This window comes from Mastomys coucha, unplaced genomic scaffold, assembly GCF_008632895.1.
Source record: "Mastomys coucha isolate ucsf_1 unplaced genomic scaffold, UCSF_Mcou_1 pScaffold16, whole genome shotgun sequence".
Lineage (NCBI taxonomy): Eukaryota > Metazoa > Chordata > Mammalia > Rodentia > Muridae > Mastomys > Mastomys coucha.
In genome coordinates, this window is record NW_022196898.1 from 91,349,131 (window position 1) to 91,376,059 (window position 26,929).

Consider the following 26,929-nt stretch of genomic DNA (forward strand, 5'->3'; position numbering starts at 1 on the left):
CGCAGACTGGAGAAGCATAGGCAACTATCCTGATTTGTATCCTCTGAAGTACTGTTTGGCACAACAGGGGCAAAGTAAGAACATGCTATGGGACACAGTAAAGGACCTCTAAGTCCCAAGAGCCTAGTGCAATGCGGTCTTGTTTGCCATCAGTCTCAAACCCAGGACAGGTGCTCCTGCACAATTACTATTATGGTCTTCCATAACCTATGTATTGTAACTTTCTCTCCATAGCAACAATATTCAGGGTGGGACCTTTAAGAAGTAATCAAGTCACAAGAGCAGAGCCATCGTGTGACTTCTTGTAAGCAAGGAATAGCCCTTACCAAATAATAAACCTCATAATACCTTGACTCTCAGCCTCCAGAAATGTGGAAGATAAATTGTGATTTTTATAAACTCCCCAGCCCATAGCATTTCGTTAGCAGCACACACAGTCCTTGGCAGACACACTCCAGTAAGCCCTTTTCTAAGTTGTGACTTGGGGGTCCAGGCTTCTGCCACCACGAGTTCCTACCATCTTCTTCATGTCCTGAAATCATTGACTTCCAGATATCCAGACTTCAAGACCAAAATAGAAAAGTCCATATGGGATATTTAAAGACCACATCCAGGTATCCAACACTAGGCTGCTTGACCCCAAGAAGCCTGAAGGGACTGTGAAATGCGGTTCAGTATGTGCCTTTCCCAGGAGACCCACACACTGACGGTAATGCTGAGAAGAATGGAGCCACCAACCATTCTACTCGTTACTTTGAAAGAAGCAGGACTCATTTAGTGGAGGGAGGGTGCATGGGCCAAAGGAAAGATGACACTGGTCACTGGTTTATTAAAGACATTTAAATAGAAAACAACCCTCCGGTGACATGAGGCAAAATTATGCAGAGAAAAAAAGTTTTGATGCTTCGCTCACTCCTCTCTCCTCTGCTCTCCCTTTTTAATCAGTGTCTTCAGCTGCCTTCTAGCCTCCCAGAACCCCAGCATAGGGCCCCCAAGCACCCCAGTCCCTCATAGAACTGCTTCATATTTCAGACAATGATGTCCATTAAAAGATGCCTTATTTCCTCAGAGCCATATTGTCTGATAGATGACAGCTAATTAATCTGATAAAGTAATTCATGCAGCTCAAATAATAGTTATTGTGGGAATTGTTACTAGGCCCATGTAACCTGTATTTTTAATAGGTTGCTTCTAGAGACAATGCCTTAACCTAAATAAATTGCTCCAAAGGTAAGGACTGCTCAAACGGCGAGAACCGAGGTCCTCACAGCACGCTTGACAAGGACATAGTGCCGCAGGATCAGCTCTGATACAGTGAGAACCTTCACTTTGTTCGTTTTACTGAACAGCTGCAATAATTGAGGCAGAGGCTTCTGTGTGTGTAAAACATTTTGATATGAGGTTAGAGCACGTAGCCAGAACAGGTTCCTAGAAAAGCACTACCTACTGAGCAAAGAATGCTCTATTACTGCACAAGATTCCTGGTATCGATTGATTTCCTTCCTAAATATGGAAATCCCATTCACGTGAAGAGCAATAAAACAAAATGACTCCATAGGGGTCATTGTAATGCTTCTAATTGTGTTCGTGAATTAAAATCCCTGGTCGACTACTGATTCAGAAAGATCACGTTTGCCTTGCTTCCTCCTAAAGAAAGGATGCTGTGATTTCGCTTAAAGTTTTATTTTGGGACATCTACAAAAGCATAGGGTTTTGCAGTAGATGGCACAGGAGCATCCAGGCCCACTTGGCATGAGTTGTTTCCCTGGGGGTAGATTCATAAAGAAGCAGATTCTGAACTCTGCATCTGGAGTGTAAGATACAGGGATGTCCTTTGGGCTGTCTACCATGAGATAGAACACACTTGTCTCCTGTGAAACAATGATTATCCAGAGAAGATAAGAGATCAGGAACAGTCCAGGGAAATAGTTCATTTAGTTAGATGCTTGCAAGCCCAAGGACCTGAGCTTAGATCCACCAACACCCACATAGAAAGTCCGAGGTACATCTGTAATCCCAGCAGAGGGAAGACAGAGAGGACCGAGATAGGACAATCCCTGGGGATTGCTGGCCAGCCAATCTCAATAAATCAGCAAGCTCTAGATTCAGAGAGGGACATTGCCTGGTGAGGAGGAGGATAACCAGGCTTCTTGACATCGATCTCTGACCTACACACACACACACACACACACACACACACTCAGAAACAAGGAACCGAGGAAGCCTGGCCCTGGGCTAGGCTGTATGACAGACCTTCTTCCCCATCACCAAGTACGATGGGCCAGCCTCATCATCTGTGTCCTGCAACAGACGACAAAGAGAACATCCAGTCCTGTGTTAATGAAGAGACCACAGAAAGTGTAAATAAGCATGAGTCTTTTTACACATCACCCATGTAACTGCAAAGTTCTGGTAGTCTCTTTACCTTGGCGTCCTCTTCTCAGAATAGGGATTGAATGATAAAGATCATGCAAGGCAAACTGTGTCATATTCAGGAACCACAAAGCACCCACAAGACAGTTTATAATTACTGACAATAATATGATTTTTGTGATGTTAATGGGCCTCACTTTTAACAGTTCACTAGGTAAGGGGCAACAGTGTAAGAAGGAATGTAAGTATCTCTCCTCCGTACGCTTAAAGATCTACTTGGGAAGACAGACTACATGAAATCATAGACTAAAAATACATTTTCAGTTAGGGAGCTGGCTCAGTGGGTAAAATGTTTGTCATGCAAGCATGAGAACCTGAGTTCAAATCCCCCAGGCCATGAAAAAGCCAGTTGCCATGGCACATGTCTATACTCCCAGTGCTTTAACAGTCACTTAGGAGTAACTGGATGCTCACAGGCCAGCTAGCCTGGTATACAAAGCAAAGAACAACAAAGAAGAGACCCTATCCCAAACAAGACCGTGACCTCTACATACAGATTACTGTGCACACATTTGTCTTCATTCACACACATCATAAACATACACACACACAAGAATATATTTTTAGTATATGTAAATATAAAATATGAAATGCAAAATCCATACAATCAGAAATAATAAGAAGTGATAATAAACAGGAACTATCACAGTAATTGAGCTGGCTCTGGGATTGTGAGGACAGCTGCCAGAGGAGAGGTATGGCAAGCACATCACAGTCTGACCAGCAACCACACAGCTTGCACATTTAACAAGAAGACAAAACTCAAATTATCCATGAGATGGTAGATTCCAGACTTAATTAACAAGCCACTGGATTGCACTTTGAGAGTTACTTTCTGATGCCTTACAAGTTATGTTGGCAAAGGTCTAGCGCACTCTTCTGAAATTCAACCAACTGATGTCACGAGACAGGCCGAATGACTGACTTCCTTTGCCCTTCAGAGAGCCACATCAAGCCAAGCCTGAGTCTTAGTGATAAAAACAGGGTTCCCCTCTGCAGTGGCAGTCTCCATGTCTTGCATCCTAGGGCTGATGACCAATTGTCATCAGTCAGCAGCAATTTCCAAGGGAAAAGTTGCCCTTTGTATTCAGCCAGCCGTGCTTACTGGAGCAGAGGGAATCTGTACTGGTGCCGAAGGTATCATGCATACACCACCACTGGTGTGTGTTAAATACAGATTCTAGTTCAGGAAGCGGTGGCTAAGACCCAGGTTCTGCATTTCTTGGCTCCCACCCGATGCCAAGCCACTTCCATTCCTCGCAACCAGATAATGGCGCAGGGACTTGGGTGCAGTAGCCGTTGGGACAGATTGAAAGCCGTTATGATCACGTGACTCCTTCAGACCCTTGAGCAGACATCCTGCTCAGAGGCACCATTGGGTAGGCACCTTCCTTGATTTCCCAGGAGAGAAAGGTTTCCCTTGCAAAATCTGCTAGCTGTTATCTCATGACTAGAACGCTTTTGCCCAGAGCACAGAGGCCACCAAGTCGTAGTAGCCACCAGAAAATCTGCAGAATGGAGAAGCCAGTGAACCCTCCCTCCCTTCTCTCTGATATCTGAAAACCAGGGGTGCCTCCCTCTGTGGAAACGACTGAAGAAGCAAGTCCGCGAGGGCCCAGTGAGCGCAGGAGAGAGAATCAGCAGGCACTCAGACTCCTACGTGGCTTTACCTGATGATTTGAAAGTTGCCACAGGAAACAGGCGACGCCATGCTGTTCGCAAGCACAGATGGAGGCCGATCTTGTGGCCTGTGTGTCACAGGGAAAAAGTTCTGTAGCTAAAACATTCCCTAGCTTTCAAAGCTGTAAAGAGGTGTCTTATCTTTTCTGGTGACACCATGACATACTGTGATCCGCCAGCTGCCTGCTGCCCACGGTTGGCATGGGTCACAGTCACAGAAGGGCCCGGAGGTAGGTGTGTTTTGTCCTGGACCCCCCTCCTATGCCCATAACTCTGAAACTACATGACATCTTAACCTTTTAAGAATTTCTTCAAGACAGCATTTTAAAAACACCCAAATCTTTCTTGACCTTTACATTTTAACGGAGGATTTTTTTTTTCTTAAATTGATGTTACAATAATTTTTTTTTAAGCTGTGGCATTTTTAAAGCTACTTCAATGGGAACTTCCCTTTCCCTAACCCACACTATGTGAGACCAATCATTAATCATGAAGGGAAGACACCAAGATTCAAACTAGTCTCTATTATGTTTTTGTGTTTGTGACATTTTCTTTTTATCAGCCAGTGTGGGGTTCCTCCCTTTTTCTTGGATTATCTATAGATTGTAGAATTTGTTTCCCAGGTCCCAGCTCTCTTTGTTCACCACTACACCCTCTTCAGCCATGGCACAGGTATCTGAGAACTCCCTCTGACTAATTTGCAGAGAGCAGTGATAGATCTACCTGAATCTGACAGGACACAAATGCAAAGCAGACCTTTTATGTGAAGGCACAAGTGAGCTGTCACAGAGCAATCTTTTGGGTTCTCCCACTTCACAAAGGCAAGTCTTAAAGAGACAACATGGGACAAGGAGACTCATAGTTTCACAGGCTTAGGTCAGAGGTCACAAAAATGGATAGATAAGCACTCAGAGACCACTAAGGTCCCAATATTGACCAGAGTAAATCAGTAGTTACAAACCTGATGTTCCTAGCCATGAACTTAGATGGAAGAGAAAAAAAAAAAAAAAAAAAAAACCTTGCATCTTGATTTGTACCAATTGCTAAATGGAATTTAGCATTTTGTTCTATTAAGAGCATAGGAGGGAAAACACGATGATATTAAGAAAGCCTTCACTGAGCCGGGCGGTGGTGGTGCACACCTTTAATCCCAGCACTCAGGAGGCGGAGGCCAGTGGATTTCTGAGTTTGAGGCCAGCCTGGTCTACAGAGTAAGTTCCAGGACAGCCAGGGCTACACAGAGAAACCCTGTCTTGAAAAACCAAAAAAAAAAAAAAAAGAAGAAAGCAAGCCTTCACCTTGTCACCAAGGAAATCCCAAATATCTTCGTAGTCCTTACACTAGCTGCAGAGGTCTGCAAACCCTGCTTCCTGACACCACTACTTGAAAATGTGATGATTATTAGTCTGGCTGCTAGATCTTATCCTTTACTGCATTGATGAAGGAATCTGCATTATCTATCACACAGCTGTGTATTTCAGTATTTTGATAGTAGTATTTCAGTGCTCTTCCTTCCCTTTAAATGACAGTGGATCTTGGGCTAGGCATTTTAAAGCTTTATAGGAAGTGACTCCAGGCTTTAGCAGGAGTCAGAGGAGGCCGTGGTGCACACCGAAGGTGGGAAGAAACCCCCTTTGCACTGCCTGCATGCCAACTGACCACGTCATCTCCTCGGGTTCATGCGTATGAACTGAAATGCTTCTGAGATTCTTTCGTTTTTTGTTTTTTGTTTTTTTCTTTTTGGTTTTTTGAGACAGGGTTTCTCTGTGTATCCCTGGCTGTCCTGGAACTCACTCTGTAGACCAGGCTGGCCTCGAACTCAGAAATCCACCTGCCTCTGCCTCCCAAGTGCTAGGATTAAAGGCGTGTGCCACCACACCCGGCTAATTCTTTCGGTTGGCTTAATTAAATTCAGTGGCATTTCCAAACACTTTCTTCAGTATTCATCACAGAGATATCTGTTCATTTGTAGCATTCATTCATTTAACATAGCCATGACTTCTGTCAGGCCACAAGACAAGAGTTATAAAGTGAAGCATGGCAGTTCCTTTCAAGATCCTAGTCTTTAAGAAGTCAAACCATTCTTAACAAATTCCTTACTGAGTAATGAGCACTGTGTACTGGGAGTCTCATCGTGTGCAATATCCATGCTGAAGTATCAAAAATCAATCCATTCAGCCGTAGGCTGGGTAATGTCAAAGGACAAAAAAATTTCACAGGGACATTCACCCAGTAGCCATTTATTAAAAGCTAATTTGTTATATAAGGCAAACAAGTGATTCTAGATGACTCCCAAGATTCTAATGAGTGACATAGTGGACAACACTACTTTTGACAGGAATCAGACCATGGACTGATAAGATGGCTTAGAAGCAGAGCTGCTGAAAATATGAGTTTGATCCCAGGATCCACATGGTGGAAGGAAAGAAGAAGCACCTGCAAATTGTCCTTTGACCTCTATAAGCACATCAGAGCATGCTGGGGAACCCACCTCCACCGCACCCACACACACAATAAATTAATAAATGCAAAAAGTAGTAAGAAATAGACTGTGCATGTGGGGAAAGGGCAGGGCAGTGAAAAACTACTGCTTTTTTTTTCTTGGTGACTTTGAGATCCATGGTTAAGACATGGTTCTAAGGCTTAGAAAATGAAAGCTTATATATGAATGTCAAAGTGGTTGTAAGCAAAGGCCCACTGTTACACACCGCAAGAAGACAGAGGAGCCACACACAAATACACACACACACACACACACACACACACACACACACACACAGTCAAAGCAGGAGGGTACCAGAAACCCTAGGTAGAGCAGAGCATTCAAGTAGTAACACAAGGTGTATACATGTTAGAGGGCCAAGCACACACCTAGAGGATGGACATAGTTAAATAAGCAAGTATATTCTGAATGGATGTTTTTCACACTAGTGACTTCTAGGAAAGAAAATGGAGACCTTCAGGAATTCAATAGTAGAACCGAAAAATGTGAGTTCCTGCAAGAGGAAGATAGAGTGACAAAATTGGATAGAACTCCAAATCCTCTAACTGGGACCAGCGAGATGGCACAACCAGTAAAAGCACTTCCCACCAGGATTCGTGGGCTCAGCTCAAGCCCCCTGACCCACATGGGCCAGAATTGTCAAGAGCTACCCTGTGATCTCTGTGTGTATTCTGTGATCCCTACCACACATGCACATACACATTCATGCACACATACACACACATGCACACACTACATGCATGCACACTTGAGCATATACGACAACTAAATAAATGTTTTAAAAGTATCACCACCTAAGCAGAGGAGAACTCTGGAAATGGCCTACATTTACTAGAGCCCTTTTTTTAAGGTGGCATTAAACAGGAGCACCCAATTATGACAACACAAAGCAAGAGAAAGACATTTTTTAAGTGTCCAATGACTCTTCATATTTAGGATTACCCGGCTACTCCCCTGAAAGATCATGCAACAAAATGAAGTTCAAGCTCGCCCTCCACACTTAGTTAAATATATTCTAACAAACATCCAAGAATATAAGAAACCATCTTAAGCTAGAAACCCAAACTCAGAGAGCAGAAATGAACAAAATAAAATAACGTTGGCTCAACTCTAGAAAAATAGCAGGAGGGGAAGGCAATATTATCTTAGAAATAGAGAAGATGTTAAAAGGCGGGTGCTAAAAGGCAAGTAGGCTCCTAGGAAAAGCTCCTGAGGGCAGGGAAGGGAGAGGAAGCAGTAGCCCAGGGCAGAAGGACAGCATGCAGGAGAACACGGTGAGAATCAGACAAAACGCTACAGATGCAGGGACACGGGGACAGAGTCCGGGTCACTTTATTCCCCAAAGAAGAGAAAAAAAAAAAGGACAACAATCACTCTTAAACAGTGTAATGTAAGAACATTCTACAGTCATAAAATGGGCTGAATTTATACACTGAAAAAGCAGAGTAGAGTCTGAGAAAATTAAGGAAGAATAATGAAAACTAGGGCATATTTTAGAAAGACTGTGAGATTTAACATACAATGATGAAACCCACAGAGTTCTGGGCCAAAAGGAAGGAAGAGGCAGATAGACAGAGACAGACAGACAGACAGACAGACCAAGACAACTTATCAAACAAATTCAGCTGACACCAGAGTTTGAAAAACCAATATACAAAGAAGCCAATAATGGGCTAAAATTGCTTAAAAGCTTAAAAAATGTGAGCAAAGGATTATCATGTAGCACAACTTTTAATACATAAGAATTCTGTAAGCCCATAAACTGTACTTGATAAAATGAGCTTTATCCAATCAAATTATGGCTGGAAGAAAATGTCAACAAAAGGGAGACCTGTTCACAACCATTTAAAAACATAAAAATGTACATATAAAACCAAAATAAGATACAGCATTGTGACAATGTAAAAAATATTACAACTAAGGAACAGGGGTGAAGAAATACATTGTTGCATAGACATAACCATAATGGAAAGATGGACATTGAACCTTGGGGAATATGTTAACAAAGCAGATAAGCCACTATTTCATATCAGGAAAAGAGAGGGGTGCATAAAAATACAAAGTAAGAGTTTTAAAGAGGAAAATGACATTAAATGAAAAGACACTTTAAAATCTCTATGTAAATAAATTGACAAGATGGGTAATTTCTTAAAGAAAACACATTGAATTAGTTAAGCTAGAAATCAAATCAATGTCCATATTTAAAAAAAAAGAATATCAAGAAACAGCCTCACAAAACCTATCACCAAACACATATGACTTAGGGGAAGAGTTTGTCAAACAAAGCCCCAAATCTCAACTATCAGTTGGTCCCAAGTTCTCTGCACTGTTCGGAGCACTCAGGAGGAAAGGAAGTGTTTCAATCTTTCTTAATGCAACAAATAGAAACAAAATAAGGGGGGGAAGCTACAGTGTAAAAGCACTCATCATTATTAGCTCCTCGGTGAAGTCAGAGAGAAGATGCCTAAGGGGTTGGGGGGGGGACATAAAAGTTCCTGCAGATACAAAGTTGCTGTCAGTGCTGGGAGCTCTCTCAGTGGTTAAAAGCCTTGGCTACTCCTGCAAAGGACTGGGGCCCACTTCCCAGAACCCACAGGGGGCTCAAAAGCATCTGTAATTACAGTTCCAAAGGCTCAAGCAGTCTCCTCTGGCCTCCCCAGGCACCTCTGTTCTGCAAATACACACAGGCTGGTAAAACACATTAAAAAAATAATAATAATTTTTTGTTGTCTTTTGTCTTAGTTTCCTTTCATGTTGCCATGACATAATGCCCTGACAAAATCAATTAAATAAGAAAGAGTTCATTTGGCATAAAATTTCAGATTATAGGCCGCCTTTGTAGGGATATCAAGGTAGCAGGATCCTAAGGAGCAAGTCATGATACATCCACAGTCAAGAGCACAGAGCAATGCATTAGTCCACGGCTGCTTGGCCTTAGATCATTTTCTCCACTCTTATGTGGTTCAGAATCCTCTTCTTAGGGAATGGATCCACCCACAGTGGGTGGGACTTCCCACCTCAGTTGGCATAATCAAGACAATCTCCCACAGACACGTTCACAAACCAACCTAATCTAGACAATCACTCATTGAGACTCCCTCCCTTCCAGAGTGACTTTAGAATGTATCAAGTTGACAAAACCAATCGTCACAGTTGCATTGAAAAATTGCTAGGAACAGTTGCAATAAAAAATTGCTAGGAAAAACATTATCATTTGACAAAACTTAATATATATTAATGGTAATGCTACTCCTATAAATAGAAAAAGATGAAAATTTCCTCAATGTGATTAGCACTAAAAATTACTCTCTTACTTAATAGAGAAATAACAGAGATTAAGACTCTAACAGTTCTATAAAACAAGAGTATGCACTGGAGCATGAATAAAGAAGAGTTAAATAGACAAAAATGTTAACAGAATATAAGTGTAGAATTAGACTCAATATGTACAGAAATTTATTGTTTCACAAAAGTAGAAAAATCACTGGAGTAATGGGAAACTTTTAAACAAATAGTTTGAAGCTACTAGGTAGTCATTTGGGAGAAAAAGATCAAATGAGACCCACATCTCACAGGCAGCAGGAGAATAAACAGAGTGGATTAAGGTTATAAATATAAAAACTGAAACCATATCATATGGGGAAAATGACTAAGTTATTATTTAATTTGTGTAAAAAAAAGATTTCTAACTATGAGTTAAAAATCATTTTTTTAATAATATCACCATGTGCAGCATCAAATAATGATCATGAAATAGGGTCAGCACTTGGGAGGCAGAGGCAGGCCGATTTCTGAGTTCGAGGCCAGCCTGGTCACAGAGTGAGTCCAGGACAGCTGGGTCTATACAGAGAAACCCTGTCTCAAAAAAGAAGAAGAAGAAGGAGGAGGAGGAGGAGGAGGAAGAGGAGGAGGAGGAGGAGGAAGAGGAGGAGGAGGAGGAGGAGGAAGAAGAACAAGAAGAACATGAAGAACAAGAACAAGAAGAAGAACAAGAACAAGAAGAAGGACAAGAAGAGAGAGAAAAAAAAAAGAATTAAGGAAAATATTCATAGTGCATACTAGAGCAGAAGGACTAATATTAAATACATGGAAATCTCAAAACTATAGGAACAAACGATCAAAATGCTAATTTAAAAAATCAAGAAAGGTGAAAAAAAAGTTAAGTACATACCTTGCTTATTAGTGAAGCTGGGAAAAAAATCTAGTCATCGCCATAGTTTCATATCGAGAGTTCAAATTGATATGATAGCTGTGATAGCTGCACAGGAACACTAGGTAGACTTTTCATTTTTGACTAGTAAGTCCACTTCTTAAGGGCTGTAGCTCCAAGAATGAGCAAAATGTATAAGCATACATTCATTTATCCTACCCTAATTTCTACACACATGCCGACATGGAAGAGCAAACACACATGGAAGCACTCCTCAGAATGGAGTACTATGCAACTGAATAAACCAGAAGTGAAACTTCTGGAGCCGACAGGAGGTGCCTTCTGTAAAAGAGATTAAGTGTAGAAAAGAATAACAAAACTTAAAAAAAGCATCCAAAGTACACCATTCTCTGTGCATGAGACCAGACATATGAAATTACAGAGACATTTTCTCCTTTATATTATAAAAAGGGAAATTCAAAATGGAATCAACAGGGCTTGAATAAACTCAAAATAATTCCCTCAAAGTGGAACATAGTAGCTATCTGACGGGAAAACCAGGAGCCCCCAACTTAACGAAGCAATCGAGCTTAAAATAATCGGTGATAGGACACATAAAGAATAGACATCCCTGGGTAGGGTGCCATCAAAAGAGAGACAGTATCTTTCTGTGGTATTCTTGCATTACCTCATCCCAACCATGAAAGCACATGAAGTGAACATCGATTAAAAGGCATTCTACCAAGTCACTGGTCGGTGAGTACTCTGAGGAAAGTGCCAAGATTACAAAGGCTGAGGGGCAGCCAGGGAGGGGGAGGTACCCCATGGGAATGAATAGCTCAAAGCAATACAGAGTTCCCGGATAGAGCTTTGGGACATGAAGGGGACATGGCCATACCACTGGTGTACTTTGAATGAAGCCTGTAGCTTAGTTTATAATGTATGAGACCTCGTTCTCTACTCCTGGTGGCTGCATTGCAATGCAGGGAGAGATTCTGTGTAAACCAAGGTAGGGCCAGAGACTCAAAGAAACTCAGCTGAACATAATGACAATTTCCATAAGTCTAAAATTAGTTCAAAAATAAAATGTGGGTTTAAAAGCGTTAACAAGTAAACATATCTCTTACCTTATCTTGATGGATTTCTGAAAACTTCCATCTTTCCACAGCTGTCCTATAAAAGTTTCAAAACATTTTGAAAACCACCTAGTGTTGCCACTCTCGGTGATCAGAAGGTTGCCAAATTAGTGAAGACGACCAGAAAGGGAGACTGAAGGGGCAGCCGAGGAGGCGGAGCAACCAGTGGAGACAGTTTCAAATGACCTGGTTTCTACTGTTAAATTTACTCATAACCTGAAATGCGCTATAGTCCACACAAGGGTACAAAAACCATCAGGTAAATTCAAGGGCTTAAAAAAAAATGCATCTAACCACCTCCTGTCCAAAATATTGGCGCTTAACCTTTTTCCTGAAGACGCAATCTGCTCACTGCACCCTCGTGGACTCAGAGACCTAGATTACCACAGGAGCAGAACCGTCGCCTTGCCCTGATTCCATAGGTCTGTTGCTGCCTTATCAGCTTGAGGTCCTAGGGGGATGTGGAGATGTGCCTACCCCCTGCACAGAGGGAGAGCAAGCATGACCTACGTCCTTCACAGAACTGTTGTCCTTAAAAGCTACTGTAGGGAATCCATTGCAATCCTGTTTCCCCAACAACAGTATCAGGAGATACTTGTTCCTCTACCTTACGAATAGAGGAAATGACAGGAAAAGTTTCAAAATGCCGGAGGAGCTCCCAAGAAAGCTGGGGTGGACAAAGAGACCACCAGACACAGGATCTCCCACTTCTGGATCCTTGGTGAGAGTTCAGTGGGCTCTGCTTCTTGGTGAATGTGGAAGAACAAGCAGCCACAGAAACAGGAGTTGCCACGGACAGGCCATCACATCCAAGCCATAATGCTGGGTGCTTTTTATTCCTTTCAATGCCATCCTCACATAGAGTGTCTGATGTATTCCTCAATCTGTATGGTGAAGCTGGTAGGAGATCATTCCCTTTCTAATCATCCCACACCAATGATGTTTTAAACTACATAAAGCCCTTTTATTGTGTGACTTTATTTAGCTTCCGCCAAAAGCAAAGTGGTGTTATCTCCCCATGCTCCAGTTAACTGAGAGGCAACCACTGTCTGGCCCAATGTCATCTCTAGCAAGAGTGTCATACACCCCCTAACTCACATCCCAACTGTACCAAACACACAACAAAATGGGGGCTGGGGGAGATGGAATTCATGAGTTTCTGACTAGGACTCCACACGCGATGTCATGATAGGAGGGAACTGATGGGGTTGTTCTGCTCAGCTCTGATCCCACTGGACTGGGCAGAGACAACCCAGGATACCGGTCATGCAACTCAGAGCAGCACCTACCTCTCTGGAGGGATCTCTGTGGCCGGCTCAGGAGCCTTCCCAAATGTGCCAGCAAGGCAGGTGGGATGTGCGCTAACTCACTGATTAAGGGTCAGAAGGAATCCTCAGCTGTTTGAGATAGGCATAGGATGGCTCCTATTATGTAAACGTGTCACTGAGCCGGCTCACTATGCTTCCTGCCCTCACATATCTTAAAAGATCTAGTGTTCCCCGTGCCTCGCCCAGGAGAACTGGTTTTTATTATTGACACCACTGCTCACCCTTCAGCATGCTTGTGAGTCCCATGGTGTCCCTGATTTGCTCCAAGGCCTTCCAGAAGACAAAAGGAACCAGGAAAACTGGAAGGGGCAGCAGGCTGAAGGGATTGAGACAGGCAGGCAGGCAGAGAGGACCTATACCACCTGGCAATAGGGAAGAGAGTGCCCGAAGGACCATTTCTGGCCATTCCTGTATTGACCCCACGTGTCAATCGGACAAAGTGCACTTATCTGACAGCTGTCATCTTGCTTGTGGTGACATCAGAAACAACTGGATCTCAGTACCATCAGCCTGGGCTCTGAAGGTGGCCAGGTGCGATAGACACACACAGATGCAGCACGCTAGGAGAGAACCCTAAGGCCTTTTCCCCAAGGCTGGCAGGATTTGTGCTTCAGCCCTGCCTGGGCTTCCGTAGCTTCATTGGGGAAACTTTCACCTGCACAAAGCAGGTGATGAATAGTGCAGTGTGGCACTGTCCCGACTCCTGGAGTTGAAGGTCATAAGGAAGAGACCAAACCCCAGGAACCTCAGGGATGTTTCCAGCCGCACTTGTAAATCCAAACAATCTCACAGTTGTGAAATGGAAAGTTTGTGGGGGAAAAAACAAATGCTTTGGTTATTACAGCGTTACTACATTCATAAAATATATTTCATCGGGTGGGGGGAGTTTACACAGGGGGTAATGAGATTTTTGCTTTATACATTATTTATCACCGCTTAATCCAGGTACTGTGGGTTATTTTTTTATCCCTTCCTTTTCACAGCTACAAAACACTTCGGTATTTCTAATTTATTTCTGCTTACAATACAGATGTTCTCAATTGTGTTTCTAACTACATTTCAACCGTTATGATCGCGTTTATTTGTTTGTGTCAGCACAGAAGCAGAGGTTGGATGTGCAAGGCACAACAGTGAGGTTTCTAAGATGCCGGGGTAAAGGGCTTGCATGGGGTCGGGGTGTGCTGGTGGGTAGCGTGCCTACCTACCCGTGCACACAGCCCTAGTGTTTGATCTTCAGCAGCGAAAAACTACACATGGTTCCTGCCTAAAATCTCAAATACCTAAATGCACAGGTAAGTAGAGGCAGGAAGAGCAAAAGTCCTAGGTCAGCCTCACCTCCATGGCCATTTATTAAGTCTGAGGCCAGTCTGGATGACATGAGACCCTGTCTCTACAAAAAAAAAAAAAAAAAAAAAACAAAAAAAAAAAAAAAAAAAAAAAATCAAGAAATAAAACAGGTGATCTAGTCTCCCTCATTAGTTCATAGACTCTTCCCGCCACAGCCCCTGCAGGTGGGAAGGCAGGGCAGTGCCCCCATCGGCGCACAAAGGTCAGATGCCTTTAACATGGTACTTTGGGGCTGGCCATTTGGAAGGAACATTTGGACAACATTTGGGTTATGTCCTCACAATGAATTTCCAAGCTGTTGGTAACAAACTAAAGAAAATGCAGTCTGCCCTGAACACTAAGAAACAAGCATGTAAGAGCCTTGAAGGTCATGTGTAAATATTGACATTTTAATTTTATTTAGCATACCAAGCTGGGGTTTCCCGTTGCTTATCTTGCTGTTAAAAACTCCTCACCTCCCCTTGCACTGCCCTGCAGATTGTCGGGAAAAGATCTGAACAGAGCAGCCATGGGTGCTCTGCCCTCTTGGCTAACAAGGCTTCGTTTTGTTTGTGCAAAATCTGAGTCAGAGGGGCGTTCCTGCACTCTCATCTCCAGCACGGACCGATGCACCTGATTAGATAACAGAAATTTGTGGGCTGAATGTACGAGTAGTAACACGACAGCCAAGATGCAAAAGCGGGAGGGGGGGGAGCGGGGGGGGGGGAGAAAGAGAGAGAAAGGAAACGGCCCTCCCACTCACTCAGAGTCAAGTCAGGTGTCTGAAACCAACATCCTTTGGGGAACCAACAACTTGCTCATTTGGTTAATTCTGTGAGTACTCAATGGTAGCCTGAGCTAGAGAGGCAGGCTCGTCCACAGCTCTCTGTCCTCCTCTCAAACCAGGACCCCACCTGAAGAGCTGATTTTAACCTAAGTCCAATTCTGAAGGTGAGATACAGGGAAAGGCCAGTCTGCCCACCTGGGATGGACCCCCTGGCACACTTAAACAACTTCATTGAAGCATTTGAGCCTATACAACCCCAAAAGCAAAGAGGCCTGGTGGTGCGGAGAGCAGCCTGCAGCCTGGGAACTTGCCGGAAGCTCCTGTCTCCCCCCCAAGTTGGATCACTAGGATCATTTTCATGCCGCCGAATTTGTGCACTGAAATGCAGGTCCAGCAGAAATGAAAGGTCAGAGAGTTAGGCCAGGAAGAGACCCACAGCCACCGCCAATGGTCTTCAGCCTGAAAGGCTTTCTGGATGTGTAAAGAAGAAAGGGGATGTGAGGACAACATGGGCTTTTGATGCTTCGTGACTCCCACTCCCTGACTTAGCACAGAAACCAGGAACTGGCGCTGGAGAGATGGACCAGAAGGTAAAGGCAATTGCTACCCAGCTTGAGAACTTGAGTTGGATCCCCAGGAACCACATAGGTCATCTGACTTTCACATGTACTATGTGGGCACGCACTCAGACACACTACATAATGAGCAAGTAAGTAAGTAAGCAAGTAATAATGGTTTTAATTAAAAAACAAAACAGAAATCTTAATGGGGAAAAAAAAACAGGCCCTCTGTATTATTTGGGGAAGTAACAGGTCAACCATTCATGATCTGGCCCAGACAAATGCCACAGCATAGCACGCACATCATTGGCTTCAATGCTAGTCACCTGGTCCGACTCCTGCTTTGCAAGTTTTACCTAATTCAGCTATTGAACAGCCCAACTGCATCACAGCACGCCACGAATGTATACTGGTTTGTTTTTCAATAGTACTGGGTGGGCTGGGGCAGTCCAGGTGAAACCTTCCCGGGGGTAAGATGGTGTCCCCCATCCCTCCCCTGAGGTCTACGCTCTTCCACTCAGCCCTCAGATGTTCTCCCCTCCACCGCCCCTCCCCATTAGCTTCCAACGTTCCCTTTTCACCCCCAGAAAACAAGTACCTTCATGTACTGTGCTGAGCTTCACTAATTGGTTTTGCATTTTGCACAAACCCAGAGAATTTCCATTTTAAGAGAAAGAAAGAAAGAAAGAAAGAGAGAAAGAAAGAAAGAAAGCCAAAGAAAGAGTGACTCATTACAGATGGAATGTCAGACACCACGGCATGGGGTAAAAATGTCACTTAAGCTGGTAAGTACATTCCCAGTATCCATAGAGCAGACAAGCTGCTGAAGTTCAGCACCCATGGGTAGACTTGGCGGATACCAGGATAGGTCCCTGTCCGTCTCCCCACCTTGAAAATCCTCCCCATCCCCACAGTACCTCACTACTGAGACATTTTAGCCAGTGTATAGTAGTTCTACCTACATACTCAGAACATAGACTATTTAGTGGAAACTCAATTAACACTATCCAGTTATCCTGGTTATCTTCAAGGTCTTCACATCTCTCCATAAAGAAAGGAGCAGTGCTACACCACAACACACACACACACACACACACACACACACACACACACACGCACACGCACGCACATGCACACACACACACACACACACAGGCACATGTGGATGCACACACAGAGGTCACAGAGGTAGTCATATCCTCTGCATCTAGAGTTGCATGTGATTGTAAACACCTGGACATAAAAGCTGGGGACATCTGCAAGGGCAGTGTGCCCTTCACAACCATGAAGCTCTCTCTTCACCCCCAGAATTGATGATTTATATAAAGAAATTAGTTCCTCTAGGTAGTCCCGATTTATTTTAGACAGAATACCTTCTCTACAATGTGACTTCTTCTAGCCACTCACAATTAAACCTCCACACAAGTAGGACAGAAGATGGAGAAGACTAATCTGAAATAATGGGTCCAAACACATCAATGCTGTAAATTTTCAAGGAAGAGTACAGTCCCAGTGAGTGGCAGTTCTTCATTATTTAGAAATAACTCCCAATTCTCAGCAGATAGAGCATTAAATAAAACAGGGGTGTTCTCATCTGTCAGAAGAATGCCATGGCCAATGAGATTAACAGTTCTAGGCCTTGGCAGGTCAGTTCAGACAGAGTTCTGAAACTCAGAAAAAGAGCCATCCTGTTGGCCACAGTAGGCCACTGTTGGGAGAAGAAGCCTAAGCAACATTAAAGTGGTGGATACCAGTTTGCATCTCCCTGCTTCCTGACTAACGGTGCAGTATGACCAGCCACCTCAGGTTCCTGACATCAAACCTTTACCACCATGATGGGCTCAAACTGAGAACCAAAATAAACTCTTCTTTCTTGGGATTTTCTTTTGATGGGCACTTTGTCACCACAATGAGAAAGAGGACTGTTTCACCTGTCTTTAAAGAGCATCATGGATGCAGAGGCAGGACCCCTATCACACTGGAGCATGAGCCACAGTGGTCCTTGTTCCTTCTTCAAAGGGGTAATTGATTGCTTTTGTAATGCAAACTTTCAGCCTACACTAAGCCAGTTCTCTACTATTGAGCTATTACCCAGCCATTTTCTTTTAATGTTTTATTTGGGAACTGCTATCACTAATTCGTCCAAGATGGCTTTGAACTTATTCTCTACCCCAGCAGGACTTGGACTTACAATCTCCCCGTCCCAACTTCCTGAGTTGCTCATAGTTCCGCACCACCAAGTCCAGCTTGAACTTACAATAAAAAGAACCATGAGTTCACAAACATTCCATCAAAATGTTCACAATAAAGAAGCAGACGCTCTGAGGATATGCTTATAATGTATCTATAAATTTAGCATAATCTGATATTCTTAAAATGTCAGTGTTAAATCCCAGAGTCATACCACTGATATTAGTCAGAGGGATAAGGGGCCATCTTGGAAGGCAGGCATAGCAGCCAGCAGCAGGCACGGAAGTGTGGAGCTACAAGATCACATCTTCAAATACAAGCATGAAACAGAAGGAGAGGACTAGAGGTGGGGTAAGACGGTAAGACTCTCAAAGCCCACCCCTAGGTACATACTGTAAGGCTGAACTCCTAAATATCCCACCAACAACACATGGTGCCCAGGGCTTTAATTGTCCAAACCAGGGGGGCGGGGGTCAGGCTGTTGCTCATTCCCACCAGCACATCCTTCTTAAAGCAAGCAAAGCCTTAAAAATGTACATCATTACATCAAAATGCCAAGCTCGCAGGTGATGGTAGAATCAGACCAACTCAGAAATTTCCTTCCCAGGAAAATTATTCCTCAGCCGGGGGAGGCCATCAGTTTAAATGGAGATTTCTCTAAGGACCCAGAGGGTAGGACATAAATGATCTGACAGCAACAAGTCTCCTCCAAGCCTGACTTAGGGATGCTGCGTGATGGTGTCTGTGTGGTAGGATTTGAAAGGCCTAACGCCACGTCTGACTCTTCTGGTTTGCTTCCTAATGGTAAGTCATTGTGTGCTGAGCCTCAGTCCCTCCAACTCTGAACTAGGAATAGTCCCTACCTGTCCTTGGAGCAAGCTGCAAAAGTAGAAGAGATGATGTAATCGAAGTGTGCCATGAATATAACCATGCAATTTAATTCATTTATCTGTGAATTGGAGAACACTGTCCTCACATGCTGAGTTCATATTGTTTGTGTTGTTTGTCTTCTTGCTCAGGGCAATTGCTAATAGTGTGCGCTGTAATTTCCCAGTCAAATGGAACATGAAAGGCTTTGAGGGACGTTCTTTTTCAATCATATCCATGCAGAAAGATACAGACTTCTTAGTCATTTGGGAAAATTAATCTAGGAAAGGGATTCATAACTCAAAGCATTATAAGGAGATAAAAGATATAGTATATGAAGAAATTCTGTACATGGAAACAGGAAGTGGTATTAGTGTTCTTTTAATGGAAAGTTGTTCTAGATTCTATGTGTTAGTTCTCACCAAGATATTAAAAATGAAGACTGTCTATCAAAGCCCTCTCCTGACCAACAGTAGCTGAATATAGAACAGTGTTTGAAACATGCTTCACTGAAGGATGAACTTTGACCCTCAGGAGCATCCCACCCCTCATACAACACTGCAGGGATTTTGCAGTATTAGCCAAACCAATGGATTCAATGAATAATACCTAGGAATGATGTAGGAGTTTCTTGGTGTCCCACCCTATAAAAATCCATCTTCCTCATTAGAAACTATGCCAAAATAAGCATTCAAGCATAAGCAAAACTTAGAACTTGTTCAGCAAATTAGCTTTATGACAGGGTCCACAATGTTTCTGATTGTTCCCTAAACCCCTCCTTCAAGTACATTTCATACTCAGAAGAATAAAAGATAACTGTGTGGGCCTTGCCAAGTCCTCCTGGGTGCAGTGGCCGCCCGTGTGAGCCTTGCCAAGTCCTCCTGGGTGCAGTGGCCACCTGTGTGAGCCTTGCCAAGTCCTCCTGGGTGCAGTGGTCACCTGTGTGGGCCTTGCCAAGTCCTCCTGGGTGCAGTGGTCACCTGTGTGAGCCTTGCCAAGTCCTCCTGGGAGCAGGGGCCACCTGTGTGAGCCTTGCCAAGTCCTCCGGGGAGGAGTGGGATCTGCAGTGTGTAGAACTATCTTGAGTTTGTCACAGACCTGTGCACACTCAGCTGCGGTGAAATGAAGAGCATCGAAGCCTCTTCCACCCCACCTATCCCACCACCATTTTAGCAACTCACAGAAAAACAATCAAAAAGCCAAGAAACAAATCATGGATGGCTCTGTAAGGGCCCTGAAGGCCTAAGGAAAAACTGAGAAATCCCTGAGAGCCTGTGGAATTTTGAGTTCTGGCACCCTGCTAATCACTCTTACTAGATAAGCAGCAGGACCAGTTATTTCGGTTCACCGTCGCTTATGCTTGACAAGCTGAGTCTGTCTGTTGCAACTCCATGGCATGTCCAGTCACGGTCACGTAGACACAGCCATACGAGTCCACGGTCCTTCCCGACAAACAAACCCACCTGAATAGAGAAAACATTTAACTCATTGAAGGCAACCAATGTTGTGGGATACTCTGGGGCACATTTATCCTGACTTTTTATGTCCTTACAGTCTAGAGAATATGGAGAGCTCTCTTTCATGAAATTCTGTAGGAATTAATATAGCATAGCCAAACAGGTATCAATAGGTTAGATTCCTTATGTGTCAGTGTTAAGGTTTCTCATTTCTTCATTGAAAAACTATTAGTTTGCATCATGCCATCTGACTTCTGGTTCAAGAATCTTCAACAAAACTGAATGTCTTAAAATGCATCCTTAAAAGTTGACAGTCAAACAGTCGTGGATCCTAAGCCAAGACTGTGGCAGATGGAAGACATGTGAGACAGCAATGACAACCACACAAAGAAGTGACCCAGCCAAAGCTAGAAGAGCTGACGGAACAACCACTGACTAAGACCCAACACATTTATTTTGATTTAATCTCTTTAAGTAGCCTAATATCCTTGAAAAAAAAAAAAGTAGATACTATTCAAGAGGAAAGTGATGTTGGGAGAGAGAGGGGTCATCTCTAGTTGCTGGGATAAAACACCCTAGCCAAAAGCAACTTAGAATAAGAGAAGTGTTCATATGGCTCACAAATTCAAATTATAACCCATTGTTGATGGGAAATGAAGGCAGAGACTCAAGTAGCTATTCCCATCACATCCATAACCAAGAACAGCAAGAAACAAATGCTCGCATGCTGCCTGCTTCTGCACCTACCTAGCTTTCTTCTCTCCTAGATATTTCGGGACCTCCTGCTCAGGGAGGCTGTGATTTCCTTCACCCATTAATAATCAAAGCAGTCTGCCATAGACTTGCCCAGAGACCAACTGAAAAAAGACAATTTTTCAGTTGGGACACATTCTCAGGTGTTTCTAAGTTGTGACAAGTTGACATTTAAAGCTAACCATCATACTAGGTTACTTTAGGTAAAGAGTGGTGGTCCATGCCCCGTAGTCTCAGCATTCAGAGGGCAGAGGCACAAAAGCCAGGAGTCCAAGGCAGACCTTACCTATAGAACAAGACTAAGATTAGTCTGGCTGTCTGGGATCTCATCTCATAAACAATCACCACCACCTCACAAGGAAAACATTCAATTTATAGTTTCACTATCGATAAGGTACTTTCAGAAACACATTTATTGATCCAATAGCATCTAGAGAATTCAGTTTTTCTACCAAGCATTGTACCAGACCCTGGAGATAGGAATATAAAGGGGATAGTACTTATCTTTATGAACTTACAAATCATGGCAAATAACAAGCACTGGGTTAGCTCACAATAAGTACACTTTTGAAAGTTTTTAGAATGAATGAATGTATAGGCTCATGAGCTACATTTACAAGAAAGGGAACTAACTGTAGAAAAATCACAGGTAGTGTGGAAGTCTAAAGTGAAATAGCTAAGAACCAAGTGTGGAGCTGTTCAGCCGTGCCAGTCACTCCCGAATACCACACGCAGAACACTGTAATCTTAGATTACATTAATTAAAGTACAAAACCTGGAATGAAGGGCAGCATACTGTACTGTGTACTATCGGGCCATATCTAGAATGGGACGTTCCATTCTGGATGCTACACACTGAATTAACTTCAAGAAAAACAGACCGGTGGGCAGGCTACACAGCACCTCATGTGAGAAACAATTTCTTTTGTGTGTTTATCATGCTAATCATAAAGAGAACTAAGTGCGGGGTGCTTTGCAGGCATTTTCTCATTGAGCTTTCAAAATCCTTTGTGTGAAAGGCAAATACCTCATTATCCCCAGTTCACAAATAAGAAAATACAAGCTGAGTGGCTGGAAGTAACTTGCTCAGAGTTGAGTGTGATGAAAATGGCCATGAACCTCAGCAAACTTCGCTGGTCTTAGCACCTCCTTAAGAAGAGGAGAGAGATGTACAAAGACGGGCAGGGGCATGCTGGCCTTGAGACAGAACCAACAGACATTTGTGGGAAATTTCTCCCACTATATATTGTTTTAAATATGTAACAATTTTTTTTAGGTGTCTCGCCCAGACTCCCTCTCAGGCTTTTCCACTCCATTTTAAGTCAAATTGGCTATTTCCTTGAATGAGGGCAATTATATTAATTGCAGAGTTCTCTGCTTTCTATCTACCAGGGCTCAGAGTTCAGATACTTAAGGTGGTATCCTTCTGGGGACCACATTCTCATGTCTCTGCGATTCTGTTCCTAAAAGCTACCACAGGGGCCAGAGTAAAGCAAGCATTAAAGATGGTTAGCTTTGACTTTACAAAAGACAGAGGCCTCAGCTAGCCTTTTCAGCTAGCAACTGCCCCATCCCTCTGTGCCACCTTGGAGCCAGGGTGGGAGAATTACAAGTCACCCTGCGTTTTGAAAAGAAGTGATCCATTTCCAAGTTGCAATCTACTTGAAATAATCTCCCCAATTACATGGAAGTAATTTACTCTATATTTACTTTCTGCGCTGGACTATCAAATATCTCTTCCTCTCACCCCCAGGGGCAGCAGCTGGGATTAAAAGTTCCCCTACCTGCCTGGCTGGGGCTTTAGGATTTAACTCTTTCTTGCCTCCGTAGGGGTGAGCAAAGTTTTCTCCATAGAATATCTGCTATTAGTCAGGGTTGACCTCTAGATCCTTTTAGCCCTAAGATGTGTTCTTGCTGTATTAATCATACTTATTTTGGACCCAATCTATTTCCAGGGGTGTTGGTTATATTTCATACATTGAGACTGGCCTATATGAAACCCAGCCATGAAAGGAAACTATTTCAGTGAAAGTGAGTGCTGCTGCAATGTTGTGCAATGAGATGCTAAACAGCTGGATGTGCTGGGTGCTGGATGGTCAAGTAAAACTCACTCGGAGCTCAAGTTAGGAAGCCCTCAGAAAGGTAAAGAAGCCCTTTTCACTCTCCAGGGGCAGCTACCAAAATACAGAGAAATGGACTTTTGGCCTCCAATTCCTCGTCCTGGTAAAGGCTTCCAAGTCTTAGCAATCCCTCCTCCAGGCTTTCTAAGTTGGGTATACAGCTCACGGTGGTAGCAGGCACAGGACCCTGGGTTCCCTCTCCAGTACAAGGCAGAAACGGATTAAAGCAACTTCACCCATAGCATCAGAGTCACGGGTGAGCCACATGGATTTTGTCTGTTTTTAATCTTAGGCTATTGTTTATACTCTTATAGATTTGTAAAAGTTTTGAGCAGAAAGTACAGACAGCTCCTACTTCCCACTTCTCCGCACCACTCTGTCCCACCCTCCCATCCCACCTGTTTCCCCATCATTAACTTCTTGCATGGAGCGTATTTCGGCAGAACAGTACAGGTTCGCTATTCTTAAGTTCCCTGACCCTAAGATGACCAGGAAAGTGGTCAGACCCATCTGTGCTTCAAGTAGAACTCCTTCTGTCAACTGCTTAGGTGAGCCATTCTCCTAAGAACTCTTGGCCACAGCAGCAGCATGGCCCAGAAGCAACCTCTCCCCTCCCCCAAAGAAGGCCGACAGGGGAGGGGACCGGGGACAGGAGGCAGAATGGGCTCTGGCAAGAGCCTGAGGACAGCAAGTTTCAACAGGGTGCTGCACAGAGCTCCTTGGTTGCTTTATCTTCTTTAATTACAGCAGACTAATCCTTACATGGGTAAACTATTTATTCAAAAACAGGGCTGTGTAACCATCCAGTAAACCGGGGACATAGTTATTTATCCTTGAGAGCTGCCCCCTCCAATCGCTCATTGGGGCTCTGCTGGGAGAGGAAGGGCCTCTTTCTGGTGCCTGGCCCTTTTCTAGATCAGCTTTTAATTGCTAATGAATTAAACTTTCCAAGGAGATAAGAATAATGTTATTTTGTTTGCACACAGACTGCATGACTAACGAGGAGGATATAAATAAAACCATTCCGAGCACTATCCTTGGGTGGACACGCATTGACTGTGTTCAAGTGAAGCCTGCAATGGCTCCCCCTCAAGATTAGGTTGTTATTGCGGAAGCCGAGGTTTGTACACTGTTAAAAGCCCAAGCTAATATGTTCGCTTAAGACATCATGCCTAATTATGCTATTTGTCAGTAGGGGAACCCATTTCCCAAACTTTAAACCATCCTGACGCACCAGTGTGAATCTGAGCTGTGTAAATATGCCAGGGGAACACCGGAGGATTCTGAGCCAACTACACTCACACCATGATGTTTATGAAAACAGGCAAGAGCAGGGCCTGAACATCCTCTACCTAAGGATGACACTGATTTTTATGTTCCTGCAGCTCTCATGGCAAGGAAATGTGGAGGGGGAAATCTTTGCCTTTATTTTTGGAAATGCAATATTAAAAAAATCTGTAAGTCTCTTCTCTACTGTAGTCTCTGGCTACCAAGTTGTTTGGGAGGAAGAGGGAAGAGATTTCCATGGATGGGCTTGTTCCAGTTCGATAAAGAACTGTTTCACCGACCAGGAGGAAGGGGTCTTCAGCTCTGAGTCACTGTCTGGGCTTGGCTATGGCTTAGTGAGCTGTGTTCCCATCCTTGGGTGGGTGTGGTGTACTGTGATAGGCAAACCTAGCACTGTTTGGGCTGTGTGATAAGTATAAGAGTCAGAATTTCTAGAGAGGTAGGGTGTGTGTGTGTGTGTGTGTGTGTGTGTGTGTGTACATACAGAAAGTCAGTTCAATGGAGGTTGACATATTTGAGAATCATTCACCATAAGTCAAGACATTTCAAAATCTAATTTAATTTGATTAATTGGAGATTGAAATCACACACCAAGGCCTTAGGAAATCTCATGGTGAATTAAATCAAGTGGATCATTTTGTATCTCAAACTTTCCCCGTGGCTTCCAGGCAGAAACTATAAACTCCAGGAGTTTATGAGGCAATCGCTCACGCAGACACACACACACACACACAAACACACACACACCTGGGCTCTGACTTACAACGTGTAAGAGCCTGCCTGCATCCATCCAATCAGTCCCACCCTCCTTCCAATCCCCTTTCAAATACTTAAAACCCTACCAATCGTCTTGCTGGCCCTTAAGTTTCAACAACATTCAGTGATTTATTTGCGTATTTACTAGTTACTGCTGTGCTGCAAACCATTCCCTAGGGTCCCCTGAAATGTTCAGGCAACAGAACCTCAGCCCACAATAATAGAAGTCTCCACCTTGCCCAAAGTGAGCTCATTGCTCCTGAAACCAACTGTCTTTTTCCCTGCATTCAACAGTTTTCCTGTGGCTACCCAGCCTCTTCCTGCCTTTCCTCACACTTCCACAAATAGCTCAGGGTGGCTCCTTGTTCCTTGGCCCTTCTTTCCTCATTCCTCCCTGGAACATGTTACATCCCCTCAACTTTCCTGGTTTTCCACAATTCTGATTCATTCCTAAATACTAGTTTTATCTTGTCTATAAGCTCAATCAAGAATGTTTAACCAGCTCTGGCAAGATGGCTCCATGGGTAAAGAAAGAAAGGTATTGGCAGTCAAATCTGACAGCCTGGGTTCAACTCTCAAGAATCCATGGTAGAAAAATAGAACTGGCTCCTACAAGTTGTTTACTGATCTCCATACATATTCTGTGGGGCGTTAGCATACATGCTCTAAAAATACATGTGTGCACATGCATGTGTACACACACACACACACACACACACACACACACACATATTAAAGGCTGTTTAGATGTCCTATTCAGGTCAGCATTTCTTACCTCTGAGCCTGTCTAGTTATCCTTGTTTCTCGTAATCTCTGTTTAACCGTTGGGTGTCTGTTTGCCCACCCCAGTATTACATAAGCATCTATAGAACTCCTAATAGTTACTATCTGCTTTACTAGGAATAGTTACTATCTGCTTTACCATTAGGATTAAAGGAGTAAATAAGGTTCCATCTCAAAGTGCCCCTCCCTCCCCTGAAAGAAGGGGTATACATGTTGATTACCTCAGTGTTCAGTACAGGCAAGTGTGTGGAACGCCAGTCCTAAGCAGGGACGTGGAGGAATCGGGCGTTCATCTCCTTGCCAGCAATCCAGCAAAGTTCAGCATCACCTTCCCATACTCAATTCCTTAAATGTCCTTTCTAGCCCAAGCCTGCCTGGATTTCAGTAACCATCTCCAGACCCATCCATCTACACCTCTTGGAGATTTGAGCCTCACTGCTGGTAGTAACCAACTTAGGAACTGTTAGCTACGTATTTACTTTGCCTTCTTCCATGGACAGCAACTGCTGGCTGGAGGGAGGAATCACTATCTCCTTACTGCTTTTGTATTCTTCACACGTCTGGGAACACAGGAATCACTCAACTGAAAGAGAAAACAAAAGGGCTGGTGGTCAGCAGGTAAGAGCACCGACTGCTTTTCCTAAGGTCCTGAGTTCAAATCCCAGCAACCACATGGTGGTTCATAACCACCCATAACGCCCTCTCCTGGTGTGTCTAAAGACAGCTACAGTGTGCTTACATATAATAATAAATAAATCTTTGGGGAAAAAAAAAGAAAGAAAAGAAAAACACTTCTCAAGTACACTTCATTAA

General features: G+C 43.5%; 1 long non-coding RNA gene across 2 annotated transcripts in view; it reads right to left on the reverse strand.

Annotated features, from left to right (window-relative positions):
- LOC116093886 overlaps positions 1–26,701 on the reverse strand; it is a 95,716-nt gene extending 69,015 nt beyond the window's left edge. Inside the window, exon 1 of one of the 2 annotated variants that reach the window (XR_004119876.1) lies at positions 26,596–26,701. This is a non-coding gene — a long non-coding RNA (uncharacterized LOC116093886). Of the gene's footprint in view, positions 1–4,103; positions 4,322–26,595 lie in introns of those variants that run through there. The other variant, XR_004119875.1, reaches the window with a different exon arrangement.
- Between the last annotated feature and the right edge of the window lie 228 nt (positions 26,702–26,929).